At 35.6% G+C, this 15,405-nt stretch overlaps 1 protein-coding gene across 12 annotated transcripts in view; it reads left to right on the top strand.

Moving 5' to 3' along the window:
* LOC146996625 (uncharacterized) overlaps window positions 1–15,405 on the top strand; it is a 243,990-nt gene that overhangs the window by 20,318 nt on the left and 208,267 nt on the right. For 9 of the 12 annotated variants that reach the window (XM_085821310.1, XM_085821311.1, XM_085821309.1 and 6 more), the window contains exons 5-6: window positions 5,010–5,228; window positions 8,104–8,152. The gene's annotated coding sequence lies outside the window, so the exon portion shown is untranslated. Of the gene's footprint in view, window positions 1–5,009; window positions 5,229–8,103; window positions 8,158–15,405 lie in introns of those variants that run through there. The other 3 variants (XM_085821317.1, XM_085821315.1, XM_085821319.1) reach the window with 3 other exon arrangements.

Raw genomic sequence — 15,405 nt, 5'->3', positions numbered from 1 at the left:
GTGCTGTCAATTACGTGGAGGTGCCAATATTTTCACGAGTGCAGTCTATTGCCCCAATTACACCAGGAAAACCAGCCAGTCACATAAAATTAGTTTTCAGTTCTTGCTGCTGTCTAGGAAAGGAAATATTCATAATCAATTTATAACAATAATAATATGTTAATTACTTACCCTCCCGCTACATTAAATATTCACAAGAGAACAATTGATAATCTGATAAAGCATTTATTTAAAAATTAAATTTTGCTTTTCAGGTATACTGCATAGAATCGTGAGAGAAATAAAAGGTTTTAGGTGCATATTTTATATATGTACACAAATTATTTTAGAAGCATTGGCAGGTGGTTTATTATGGCCCTTAGCCTCTATATTATACCCAAGAAAACTCTGAAAGTATGCATACAGCTGATCTACTTTATGTTTCTTCTACTTTTTCAGTTTAGAGAACCTAAAGCAAGGTTTTATTTAAAATAATGCAACTGGTTATACATACCTTGAAGTTTTTGGAAATTTTATCCATTTTCTGAGTAATTTTCTGTTAATAGCAGCAGCAACATGTGAAACTGCTCTACTAGCAGTAGGCTGGCTGACTTGGAGGCAGAATTCATTTGCTATAGACTGCTGGTTATGAACCACATGCAAAAAACCGTAAGGCACAAAGTACCTGAAATTATGACAGTTATTTTTTACTTATGCAATGATATATAAAACTAGCAATCTGATAATACTACATATTAATCTTACACATACATATAAATATATAGGATCTAAGAAATCCAATGAATTTAAGTCGATAGTAGATGTGATTGTCTTGTTATACAAAGTAATTTAAAGGAAATGTTTTGTATGAGATATTATTCATGTTAACTTATATATCAATAGTTTCAACAAACTATTGCATACAACTAAGTGCATAGTGTGAGTAGCTGTCACATACATCTGCCAAATGGAAAATCCATGGCTTAAATCGTAGCATAAACACAGTTGAAAAATTAAGTCATGTTATTTTCAATACTAAATTATCAATCAATAATTAACAGAAACTTTTTTTTTTATCCTATGCCCGTCCACAGCATTTCTGCCACTAAGTGACAAGCAGCCCAGTAAAATGAAAAAGAATGAAAATGAGAATTAAAACTAGCATCAAAAATAGTTGTCAAACAGCAAAATGTGCAAATTGACAGCTGTGCAGATGGATAGAAAGACATCAATTATAAATTGCCTATTATGTGTGCATGTGATTGTCAAATTATATTAAAAGTATGAGAGAATTAGTACTTCTGTATGAGATGATAAATGCTGGAGCAGCATTTAACACTTTGACACATTAAATGGAAAACTCTAATAATAATCAGTATCTCTTTTACTATATGAAATTGAGAACTCTGCTATAAACAGTTTTTTTATTTTGCAAAGAAACAGTTATTTGTTAATACTAATAGACCAAAAAATACTATTTTATGGAAAAAAAAAAAAAAAAACCCTCAGTTTTATAGCATTGTTACTTTATAACATAATGCAATAATAATGCAGTATCATTCTGCTAATAAATTTTAGCACCTAACTATAAGTTACACAGTTATAAATTGGGTATAAAAACATTTATTACCCAGCTATGATTTAAAAAAAATTAAATAATACAACTCAAAAAGTTTAAAAATTTACTTAAATTTCTATCATAACTGTTAGTAGATTATATGTCAAATAATCATTATGGCTTTTAACACTGAGAGGGGCTTTAAAATCATGTCTCTCTGTGTTAAAAATTGTAATAATTTCATATTTTTCCTTTGTGAAAACAAGGAATTTAATTCAAAAATAGAGTGACCATTTATTTTCATATGGCAATTCAATATGCACCGTTTCTCAAAACAATTATGAAGGGCATGAATTAAAATTTGTTATCAGTATTTCAATTTAAATAAAATATATTTATTATTAACAACAAATTTTAAATCGTAATAAATTACACAAGTGATTATAATTTATGAAAGTATCACACTACATACAAAAATTTAAGTTTTACATATTTTTTTTTAAATTTTTATTTTACAATGGTGTGAATGTCAAATAATAATAATGAATGACATTCCTTTTTTTTTTGTGTTCACAATATTGTTCGTAAGAGATTTCACTGTTGTATTTTCAAATAAACTTAATTCTTGCTGTACATAAATCGAGTAGACTCTTCTCGGATGTTTATATTATTATTAATTGATAAAAGATTTTGTACTAGAGAAATACTTTATGAAAAAATTGAAGAAATATCGTCTTCTACATTTTTAAACTATATAATTGCAATATATATATATTACTTCAGGAAAAGTATAAATAACTTACCTTTCTTTCTGTAGAAATTGCGTTCCTGTTTTCTGAATGTGGCTCCAAATATTCCCTCAATTCATTGCAAACTGAAATTAATAGAAATTTTGGCAATCTGAAATATGTAATAAACACATCTTCTGGCAGAGAAAAAGCGTCATCATATTTTCTATAAATTCGCCGCCGATTCAGAGATCTACGACCGTATTCTTCATTTAAATATGAAAAAATCAGCGGCGAAAACGCATACAAAGCCATTGTCTACTTAGTAAGTCAACTGCACAACCCTGATTGACGACGTGGCAACACTTTTTCCCGCGCTTTTGGCAACTTCCGTACTCAGAGAATATAGGATGTTGGGCAGACCTGTTTTTCACTAGCAGCGACCTCTGGCGGGCCACAACTTGCTGTTGACTCTCGTAGCGTAGAATAACCATCCTGGAGTAGCGTCACCAGAGAGAGTGAACGCGCCGGCTTTGCCATGACTCCAGACAGGGTGAACGTCCAACTCCGCAGATGGAGGCAGCAGAATACGAGTCAACTTGTTGGAAAATATGACCTATTGTAACCCTTTTTCTGCATCATCTCTCCTCCTTGAAATATTTCTAATTTTACATAAGGCTTAGTTCTCATTTTAAAGGGATATAGTAGTTATTTCTACTTCAATTTTCACTGCCATTGTTTGTATTAAGAACGGACTGTTCCAGCCTAATTAAGATGCAAAAATGAAACTTGATGTTACGTCATCTGGAAAGCTGAATCGTGCCAGTAGCTGATTGATTGCCGTGAGATGATGTCATGTCTACTTCAGGTGTAAGTATCTCGCCTCGCTCTGGCTTATTCCTTCTGGTTCCTGTTACTTTGCTCCGTGGTGTGCCGTTCCAGCCCCCATTGGAAGACGATATTGCGATGCGTGCAGTCCAGTGATAAGTGCCGGGGTTCCAGTCTACAAGATTACTTTTCCTGGATTCTCAAAATAGGCTATGATGTGAGCGACTGCTGTGGTCGGCATCCTGTTTTCATGAAGGTGGCATCTTCAACACAAGTGTTTTTCCTGAATTAGTGGCGATGTTTTCCCAAGCTGTGATTTTTCGTGTGTAACTGCAGTGAGCGGCATTTTGCCGGTTTAAGTGCTTTCAAGGATTTAATTTTAATTTTCCAGGTGCCTTCTTGACCACGAAGCATGCACTTATTGATAGTGTAGTGAATTTCATTATAACCGCATAGTTTCTGTTTAGTGATATGTTTTTTGCGTATTGAATGCCAGTATTTGGAGATCAGGTAAAATATTTACCATGTCTTTAATAGTGTAACATTCTTTAAAGGAAAAACCCTTGGGGTTAATGGATGATCAATTAAGTGTAATTTTTTTTATAATGATTATGTTATACTTTTTAAGTTTTTGTTGTTGATTAAATTTATTCATTGTGTTTTTATTTTTATATATTGTTAATAAATTGGTTAAGTTTAAAACTTTTGTCTTCAATGTCTGCGCAGTATATAACCTTAGGGAGCTTCTATTGCTACTTTTGCTAAAAGTTTAATTTTACAACTTTAAACTTTGCTTTTGCATCACAAATCCTGGATCACAGGACTCCAACTTAGGACCAACACATATCCCACACGGCAGACTCTGTCACGAGGTCGAGAGGAGGGCGATGTACGTCGTCGGCTCTGCCGCTTCCCGCATGAGACCCTTCACCACCTTCTCAGTGTGTCCCAGACTTAAGAAAGCGTGCATTAGGAGGCACAATCGGATCGTGAACTTGCTCCAGGAGAGATGCAAGTTGCTGGGATGACGGTCCAGAAAAGAGTTCACGTTCACCCTGGAGGACGGCTCACGCCTGAGACCAGACTTAGTAGTTCACAACGGCACAAAAGTCGTTGTCGTGGATGTGACCATTACCTATGAGACCAACAATCCGTGCGTGTTTTCGAAGACGTACGATGGGAAGGGGAGGAAGTACGCGCCCCTCTTCGGAGTAATCCAGGAGGAGGGGCTGGGTACTGAGATAATCTTTCATGGTCTAGTCATCGGCGCGAGAGGTGCTTGGCCCGCAGGCGTGAATGGACCTGTCATGGCCGATCTGGGGATCAGATCTTGGTACTTTGAAGCAATGCTGGCTAGGCAAGTACTCCTGATTTCTGCCGACATGCTCCGGTTGGTGACCGACGGAGTGGACAGCTGGATAGCCACGAAGTAGAGGATGCTGTTAGAGATTTAAAGATGGAGTCCCAGATCAAGAGTTGCGCGGAGCCACTCCAGGAGGGCCGGACGGCCTCAAGATTCTGCCTCGGCGGGCCGAGAGTGGTGTTGACGTGGTCACAACTCCGATCGTAGAAGCAGAATTTCCTGGCTGGATGGTCTCATGTTGCCTTAAGTGACACGTGGTCGCGGAGGGTACTCATCTGATTGGACTGGGGGGTGGAGTTGGAGCTGGTCCTTAGATGGTCTGGCCCCTTCTCTGCCTGTCTCTGTGCGCTGGGCCCGTGGTTTTTCGTCGGGATTTCCCCCGGGTGTAAGGAGTATTCCCCAGCGTTAGAGAGATTCGGTAATAGGATCTCAGGGTCCCGACCGGGCAGAACTAAGCTGATGCTGGTCCACTGGCAATGATGGGACGCCCGCCCTCCGCTCTTGCGGTTGTGCTAGTAGCTAGATGTATTTATGGATGGATTTCTCCTTCTAGGGGCTATGTATAGGCTCATATGAGCAATGCAACTAGAGGATGACCGTCGTGCTGATGGCTGGCCTGTGGCGGTACGGCGGGTGCCTTATCTGCAATTTGATGGCCCATCCCGGTGGACGCCTAGCGGACAAGGGACCCATCACCTGGCGTGAACTCGAGCATCCAGGATTGCGGTAAGCGTCAGATACACTGTGGGTGATGTCTCCTTATGCTCTGTGGGTAAGCTATCACTACTTATTAGTGGTGTGAATGAGGACGGATGACTGCTAGTATGACTACTACTGCAGATGCCTGATATTCCGCGGTCAAGTGCCTACGGGAGGCCTGGTATCCTAGGAAATCTGCTCAGACGCGATGTTGTCGCGTGGCGGCCATAGCCAAATGCCTCGTCATCTAATTAGCGATGCGCATGAATGGATTAATGAGATTCCTTCAAGAGCTGATTTTTTAAAAAACTATGCATGAGATTTTTACAAAATTTGGCATTTTGGCATAATTTGAGGTGTAGAATCGAAATATAGAAAAAAAATTGTATGTTTTTTCAGAAAAGTCTGATTTTGTGTTGAAGTTATACCTTTGTTAGAACAACTGTTAAGTCTTGTTTTTTAAATGTAAGAAAACTCAATCTGAATTTTGTCAACTGGCTCAGTAGATAAGGAGATATAGCTATCCCATTTTTTCCCCTTTTGTGTGGTTTTAAATTTTAGTAGTTTAAAATAGTCCTTTAAGAAAATGATCTGAATATCTGGATGTTGCGGAATGTGCAATATTGTGAATCCTTGTGTCCACTTTTTCGCATAAATGTCACTGATGTAATATTATTCTGTACACTCACTTATCTACTCCTAACTGATTCATGATTACCAACTACACTGGTGTGCAAAAATTAAGGACGAGACGGTTTTTTCAATATAACTTTGTACAAAAGCTTTCCAAATCAACACATTTAATACCGTAAGATCCCCAATACGTAAGGACATGAGTAATGTAAGCAACACTTACTAAAAATCAGAGGGATAAAAAGAAGCTTTATTGAAAAAGTAGCATGGAGCGCAATGCGACTGAAGGCCGAAACATCCCTGTGATGGGTGTCCAGCAAGAAACATCTGGTCTTTAATAGGGGATAGGATCTTCCCTGACTGCTAGGCAGGTTTCACAGCGTCTGCCCATGCTGAGAATGAGGGTGTCAATGAGTTGTTGAGGCATTGCTGCCCATTCGTCTTGCAGCGCCAATCGAAGCTCCGGAATCGTTACTGGTGGTAAGGTACGAGCTGCCAAGCGTCTGCCTAGAAAATCCCATACATGCTCGATGGGATTGAGATCCGGAGATTGTGCAGGCCAATCCATACGTTCAACAGCCTCACTCTCTAAGAGCTGTTCGGCAGCTACTGTGTGATGACATGGTGCATTGTCGTCCATGAAAAGGAACTGCGGACCCATAGCGCCTCTAAAAAAACGCACATATGGAAGAAGAATCTCGTTAAAATAACGGGTCCCGTTGACTGAACCTACGTCGAAGATGTGAAGGTCTGTACGACTACCAAGCATGATGCCTTCCCAAACGAGAACACCGCCACCTCCATACCTGTCCCTTTCAATGATGTTCGAGGGATGATTGCGGTTTCCTCGCTCTCTCCAAATGAGTATGTGATGAGAATCGCTACTCAGACTAAATCTGCTCTCATCTGTAAAGAGTACTCGTCCCCATTCATTGTATCTCCAATTCCGGTGTTCCCGGCACCACAGAGAACGCCTACTCCGATGGGAAGGCGTTAGAGGTACACACCGTACAGGGCGTCGTGCAAACAGACCACCACCGTGCAGTCTTCTGACAACGGTAAAACGCGATATCGGTCGTCCAGTCGCCTGTGTCGTGTGCCTAGCGATTTCTCCCGCTATCTGCCGCCTGTTTCTTCTGGCCTGTAAGGCAATATACCGGTCATCTGCGGGTGTGGTTCCTCGTAGACGACCACTACTAAACCCCCCGATAGCTGTTCCTGTAGTTTGAAATTGTCTCCAAAGTCGTGAAACGATGCTGTGAGCAATTCCGAATTCTTCAGCCACACGTGTCACACGGCCTTCCTCCAACTTCCCAATGATTCGACCTCGGGTAAAAGCATCCAGATGTCGTCTGACAGATTGATTATTCGCCATTTCTCGCTGAGGCAGCAACTCGGTGTGATTTTAACTGCTATACGGCATGCAATCTCTTTGCCAGAAATACTGATCTTACACCGACAACATGCTTTAGACTACTCAGACACTCCCCCATTACGTCTACCTGCATATCTGTGCATGTGCTACCGTACATCACCTTACTTAATCTCCTGATTGGTCTTTCTGTCCGCTCTGCCTCTTCGTTCAGCTGATATGCTAATTTTTCGACTTCGTCCTTAATTTTTGCACACCAGTGTAATTCATTTCACTAATAGTCGCAATGAAATTCCGACTACCGAGATTCGAATGACTGAAAAAAGTGAGAAATTTCGAGTTTACGAATCTCTAATATTTTTCAAGCCTAGCAGGATTAGATTGTTTTACCTTATAAATAATAATAGTAAAATATATAATAGGTTTGGCAGTGTTGAGTAATTATAAAGTTATCAATAATGTTTGACCAATTTTTAAGCGTAATTTCAATTGTATAGGAAACGTTATGTTGTATACATCAAGAGAGAAGTACGAATATGAAGGTAACCACCAAAATTTTAATTATGTTATTAAAATGATAGTTTAAATGTGCTAAATAAACCTTTTAATAAATTTCAGATTCTTGTTGAAAGAACATTCTTTAAAATAGTTAAATTATTTTGTTTTTCATATAAAACTCTTTGAATAATCAAATTTTTTATGACTTACAGCAATTTTTCACTTTCTTTCTAAGTAGCTAAGAATATTTAACGATTCCATGTTTAAATAACACCCATGGTACATGAAGCTATCATTAATGCTCTCCCTCCCTTCATATCACTTCTAATAAATAACAAATTTTAGACCTCGGAATTGTTAAATCATTTAAACTTTGGTAGGTGATTCTTGTTTCACGTGTATGATTAATTCTTGCTATTAATTATAATTCCTTTTTTTCCTACAGTTACGAATGGCTTGAACTGAAAATGTAACTGTATCAAAGGAGCATATTGGTAAGCATTTTAACTCTATATGCTTCCATTTTAATCATTTAACTTCACATCAAACTTTTTTCCCTCCTTACTTATAATGAAACATTTCTGTATTATGATATCCTGTGCTTATCTTATTCCATTATGCTAATTATCATCAAATTGTATTAATTAAAACAACTATTAGATTCATATCATACCTGAATATTTTGCTAAATACTTGCATCTCTGTAGTGTGTTTCTTAAGGTAATACAGATTTATAATTTCTTCCTCGGAGAAAAGAAATTAGTAAGACATGCTTTCTCAAAAACTGTTTTTTTAATGCATTTATCCCCTTTTTATTCAAAGTAATTAATGTTTATTTGTTTTCTAAATGTCATTAAATGTTTGATTTGTGGTCGATTTCATGCTTTTGAGTTCCATTGGCTGTAAAACATGCATTCATTTTATTAAAACATTTTTCTGATTTTGGTATAATGAAAAAATTATGTAAAGCCATGTAAAATGCATGTAGTATTACATGCTCGAAGCTTAGCTTTTTTACCCGATTATTATCTTTTCAACATGATTTTCAGAATTCTTAATTTTAAGCTGTTTGAATTGCTTTTAGAGTTGTTTAGTACTTTAATTTTCCTATTGGCCATTTTTCGTAAACAGAAACTCGCCAAACGCGTAAAATTTTTTACTTTGATTTCATGTAACCGTGATTAATCCTTGATGAGCCTAGTTTTGTTATTGAACATCATAAATTAACAACTGTTCCTCCATTTCTCTCTTTCATTTTGTATTTTTAATTTATTTTTAGCTGGTTGTTCATACCTTTGGATATTGGACATCCAGATTTCAAACGATGTATTGTAATACAAAAACATTTCAAATGATGCTAATATTTGGCACTTTTAAATTTTTAAATTCAGTTTAGTATGTAAGTCCCTCTGTCCCTGTAGTTAAATTTAGGAAAATTTTTATACTCACAAAAAATAAAAGGGTGCAAAAATTGAGCAATTTACTTTATTTTAAAATTGGAGATTTTTGGGCATCATTTTTGGCTTGCCTTGGAGTATAAATTTAATTAAAATGATTCAACATGGAGTTTTCCCTTCAATTGTAATTCTATGAAGTCTTTTTGAGAATACTATATAATAAAAATTTTTCTTACTGAGTGAAGGAATGAAAAATTCAGTAGAAATTACAAAATCTGGATGTCCGATACCCGGAATGATCTAAAATCCAGATATTTCGATCACCAGCAACCTTCCCCTCTCTTCACTTTGTCATTTTTTTATGCTTACAAAATTTATATTTTTTCATAATAATGCAGCAAAATTGACGAAGGTATTTCATTTTAAAATTTGAGATTTTTAGCTTGCCTTGGAGTATAAATTTAATTAAAATGATTCAACATGGATTTTTCCCTTCAATCGTAATTTTGTGAAGTCTTTTTGAGAATACTATATAATAGGAATTTTTCTTACTGAGTGTAGGAATGAAAAATTCAGTAGAAAGTACAAAATCTGGATGTCCGATACCCGGAATGATCTAAAATCCAGATATTTTGATCACCAGCAACCTTCCCCTCTCTTCACTTTGTCATTTTTTTATGCTTACAAAATTTATATTTTTTCATAATAATGCAGCAAAATTGACGAAGGTATTTCATTTTAAAATTTGAGATTTTTAGCTTGCCTTGGAGTATAAATTTAATTAAAATGATTCAACATGGATTTTTCCCTTCAGTTGTAATTTTGTGAAGTCTTTTTGAGAATACTATATAATAGCAATTTTTCTTACTGAGTGTAGGAATGAAAAATTCAGTAGAAAGTACAAAATCTGGATGTCCGATACCCGGAATGATCTAAAATCCAGATATTTCGATCACCAGCAACCTTCCCCTCTCTTCACTTTGTCATTTTTTTATGCTTACAAATTTTATATTTTTTATAATAAAATATGTGGAGAATCCCAATTTGTAATATCATTTTGGCACTGATGCCAACCTGGCAAATAATTATTTTTTGCTTCCATCACTGAATGAAAGTATCAATACACTGCAACTTGAGAAGTGATGCAGTGATGTCTAAACAATTTTTTTTTAATATATTAGAAACTGAATACCAAAGAACATGGGTAACCTTTTTATATTCACTCCGCTGAGTCCATTGATGAGGAGAAATTTAACAGAAATTTCTTTCCATATGCAATGATATTTATATGCTGAAAGATTTCATTTACTGCTACTTGAATTGAGAATTATTCACTGGCTATTCAGATAAGACCAGGAACAATGCGAGCTGGTGTAGGCGCTCTGGCCAGCAGAATATAGGAGAGGCAAAATTTTTAGAGTTTAGAGAAGCACAAAGCAACAATATTAAGGAATGGCAAAATCGTTACGGGGGGGGGACAAAATTTTCAGAATTTAGACAGAAGCTTGGCAGTAAAATTTCAGACACACAGAGACTGCATTGGGCCACAAAATGTCTAGCACTGGCCCTGGATAAGCCTCAGCAGGGTTCGTACGGTCCTTAAAGAGTCCTTAGAGTTTTTTGGAATCTATTTCTGGTCCTTAAAAATTATTGATTTCGACCAAAATCGGCAGGAAGTCCTTAATTTTAATTCCTCGCATTTATATATATAAGGGCTTGGCAGTCGGTAATAATTGTAAATTTTATGCTAATTAAGAATTGTTTTAACCTGTCTAACATCGATACGATTGCTATTAACTCCAATTTGCTAGAATGGTACTTCTTCTCCGCTTTTGTTGTTTTCTTGCTAACGCAATAAAGCAAGGTTGCCATTTTCCATCTTCACCATGTTGCATTAGGATTCCACTCAACCTTCTGCGCTTGCATCTCAATGAACTTCATACCTGCATGCGGTTGGTAATGAGCTAATATGGGCTTATCAGTCAGTTGTTTCTTTACAAGTTCAAATGACTTCTTTTGTTCCTGCTTCCGCTCGATGTCTTGATTCTTCTGCATCAATCTGGTCAATGGTTCGTTTTTTAATGCATACTTCGGCACAAATCGTCTGAAAAATCCAATTAGACCCGAGAATCTTCGCACTTCGTGTATATTCTTTAGTTCTGGAAATTCTGTTATGGCTTTTATTTTTCAAGAGCCTGGTCTTATACCACCTTCGTTTTGTAATAAAACCCAAAAAATCAACTTCTCATAAATTTGTATGTTAATAATTTCAAGATTAAATTTGCCCTTCTTAGGCATTCTAATACCTCTTTTAATTTGAAAATCATCGCTTCCCAAGATTTTGCAGGAATAAGTATATCATCCACATAACACAACACCTTAGTATTCAACAAGGAGCCTAGGACATGTGACTTTTGATGCTGAAACTAAGCAGGAGCATTTACAAACCCAAATGTCATTCTTTCGGATTGTCCTGTTTCATCAGGAGTACTGTGCGCTGTCTTCAATGTCTTCTTCTAAACAATATTTACAAATAGCCATGGATTAAATCCACAGTAGTGAAAATTTTACATCCTCCTAAACACTCTAAATGATCATATATTCGAGGGAAAGAGAACTTATCTTTTACTGTCTGATTGTAAAGTCTGCAGTAATCAATCACCACTCAATGTTGTCCGGTTATTTCTTTACTAGTAACGCTGAATAAGCATAAGGGGATCTAGTTTTGGAAACTATCCCATTATCTTTCCATTTAGCAATTTCTTTTATCACATTATGTTCAGCTATATTTGCTTTGTAGGGGCGAGAAGCTACAGGCTTCCTTCCGTCCGTTTTCTTTATGTCCATTTTTATTACATCCATGCAACCTAATTCATTTAAATTAAGAGCAAGCAATCTCTAACCTCATTTAATAACTTTAAGATATCAGTTCTTTCATCATCAAATTTTATATCAGCTGTCTTAATTGGTTGAATATTTTGAGAAATAGAATATACATGGTTTTGTTCATCATCTTTGTATATACTAGGCATATCTATTTCTTTTAATTCTCAATCTTCTGTTATATCTATTACCCTGGTAATACACTGGTTTCCTCTTAATCTAATGTTATTGTGTCCTACGTTCATAACTGGGACTATTTACCCTACTAATCGGTAACTTCCGTTACTGAATCCAGACTTCCATGTATGTTTTGAAATAAAATCAGTCCATTATTTATATAGGGGGTTACATTATGAACAAAGTTTATCCTGTTACTTCCATTGGTTTCTCAGCATATAACTTAATGTGTTCACACTCCATTTCGTTTTTCAGTTGCACAAATGGAATTTTATTAGGGTACCGTATGTTAAACATATCACTTTGTTTTGACATAAGCCAACATTTATGTCAAAATAATGACATAAATGTTGGCTGCATGACATAAGCATGACATATATAAATTAAAATATCTCTCCTGATACATGTCATGCAGCTGTGTCTGATCTTTTAGGATAAACAAATTTGGGGTTGTTTCGATTTAGTTGATAAGCCTGAGCTTTAACCCGAGGTCACTGCAGATGTGGGATATACATTCCCAATTCCAAGTATTATTATTATCTTTTTTTTCTTTCAGCTTCTATTGGCAATCGTAATTTCGAAGTTACGGAATTCTTTGTTAGAAACGTACTGCATCCTGTATCTATAAAACATTCAATAGACTACTTTGATCTTTTCTTTTATCATTCATCAATTCTTTGCGACTCTCTGTCTGGTCCCAGAGGCATTTGGCATCACAAATCAAACTAGAATGTTTACGCTTAGATGTTGAGTAACGCTTTTTTAATTAACATGACCGAAGAATATGATTTTTTTTTGTAGGTATTAAAAAATATCTTGTAGAGACATTAGGTATTTTGGAGTGGGAGAGATGAAAAATGAGCAATGTCATCGCCGGGATCTGAACCACTGACTTCTCGAATACACGTCGAGCATGCTGACCACTACACTACGAAGACAGGAGAAATACCTTATATATATTCCCCCTTTTAAAGGGCAACTGGGGTTTTAGGGGACCCATTCGCTAAATCCTGGTTGTAGAGAATCATCATCTACCACCTTTTTTAGTTCAGGCGCCACTGTAGAGACATTAGGTATTTTGAAGCGGGAGAGATGAAAAATGAGCAACGCCTTTGCCGGAAGTCGAACCACGGACTTCTCGAATGTGCATCGAGCGTGCTGACCACTACAATTACGAAGGCGGGAGAAATACCTTATAATCTTCTGTTTCGTGTTAAACTTTGTAATTTCTTCTCACGTTCCTTATCACAATTTTCAGAACTGTGCTCAGAAGTATTGCAAAAAATGCATATTTTCTGAAATGTGCTCAATTAGGTTGCATTAGAAATCGAATCTTACTTCTTTCCTTTAAACTTATGGAATCTACATCCCTTTTCTGAAACTTTATTAGGTGATTGCTTATGTTCTAAGCTTTTAACTGAATCATTACTGTCCCTTGTTTGTTGAAACAAAAATGTTCCTTCTTGCACTACTATTACTCTCCTAAGAAATTTTAACCATTCTGTTACATTCCAAGAATCATCTTTTTCATGCTGTCTATAAAAATAACATACATATAACACAATAGAATCAGGAATAAGTTTAGTAAGTAATGAGGACAACAAATTTCTGTATGAATTCAGTTAAATGCCAAGAGTTTGCAAACTGCATACTTGGATTTTTATTATATCATGTAACTCCCGTGTAACTGTTTTAAATACAAGCTGATTTTACAGCATTTAAATTTAACAACTGGTTAATATGAGATTTTACAATAATTTCTGTCTTCCCATATATTTCCTTAAGCAATTCCACTGTTAAATCATAATTATTTTCTGATTGCCCCATCTATCGACTGATTACAAATGGATGAATGAAACAGAACTGCAGCCAGGATGTGCCTTGCCAAAATTTTTCATGAAGAAAGGGACTTAAAAACTGAGTACGTATATTCAACAGGTTGGTTTACCAACTTTTAGAATTGCCATGATATAAAGTCACTTAAAAATTTCGTGCAAAAATGTTTCAGCTGATACAGAAGCAACTGAACAATTTGTAGATTGATTCATAAAACTTATTAATAACAAAAATTGAGTAAAATATCTCCTGGACAAATTTATAATACCGACAAAGCTTTTTAGTGTAAAGGGGAAATTCGCCCAGAAGGACTATTAATTTCATTTTGGCATTTTAGGTTGATTCACTATTAGCATTGTTTTTATTTTCAAATTGTTGCCACCAAATATTATCACCCTGTATTATATTAAAAAAATTAAATAATGCATAAACGTATGTATGTTTCTCTCATTCTCTCATTATGGTGAAACAACAGTACCTAGAGCCATCAAATTTTGAATAATGTAATCCTCCTGCGAATATGGGCATCTAGAACCCCAAATTTGGAATTTGTTTCATTATCGATTTCATATTTTGTAAAACTTTAAGGAATTTTTGGTTAACAAACTCAAGGATTTCAAAGTGAATAGTGGCAAAATTGTACAGAAAAAAAAAAAAAAAAATTTTCTCTCCATACAGCGTGTGTCGGAAATTTTAAAGATATGCTGTTTTTAAATTATTTTGTTATATTGCTGTTGAATTGAATTAATTTTATGGTTTAAGTGCGAAGAACGTGCTATTTAATAAATAAAGGTAGCACACAAAATGGAAAAAAAAAAAAAAAGTCCCTTTAGATGCAATTTAAAGTCTGAAACCTCTTTTTTTTTTTTTTTTTTTTTTTTTTTTTTTTTTTTTTTTTTTTTTTTTTTTGTTGTTGTTGTTTTTTGTTTTGTTCCATGTGCTCCAGGATGCCTTAGAAAAGGCCCAACTGGTGCCAAGACTCTAAAACAAATCTAACAATTTTCACTCTAAAACAAATCTAACAATCATTTGTGCAGAAATGCACAAATGTTAACTTTTCGTTATCCGGAATATGCAGAACCTTGAGTATTTAAGATTTTAAAGTTGCATTCACTCAGGTTCATTGGCACAAAAAAGGGGGGAATGGGGGGACATTCCGCTTACATCAGTTCACACCAGAGTGGAAACTTGGGGGTGTATTTTTGTGTGGTATTTAGTTTTCCTGTGGTTATATTTTTTAATTAAAATCAATCCAAAGTCTGCTAGATCAAAACATTTTTAGTTCCTGCGTTGTGCACAAGGAGAAGCAGAAAATAATAAGTTATATTATTATATGAAAGATGACTGCTACAAGAAGATTCAAATAATTAATTGAGGATGTGTTCCTTTGAATATCGTAAGTTTTTTTTAAATTGCTTTTGCATGATGCCTCATCAGTTCGATGAATTTCTAAA

Source organism: Stegodyphus dumicola, chromosome 7 (assembly GCF_044657685.1).
Source record: "Stegodyphus dumicola isolate Sdum_Otavi_A_Nest chromosome 7, ASM4465768v1".
In the NCBI taxonomy this organism is placed as follows: Eukaryota; Metazoa; Arthropoda; class Arachnida; order Araneae; family Eresidae; genus Stegodyphus; species Stegodyphus dumicola.
The sequence above is the reverse complement of the archived record's forward strand: the minus strand, read 5'-3'. Positions and strand labels throughout refer to the sequence as shown.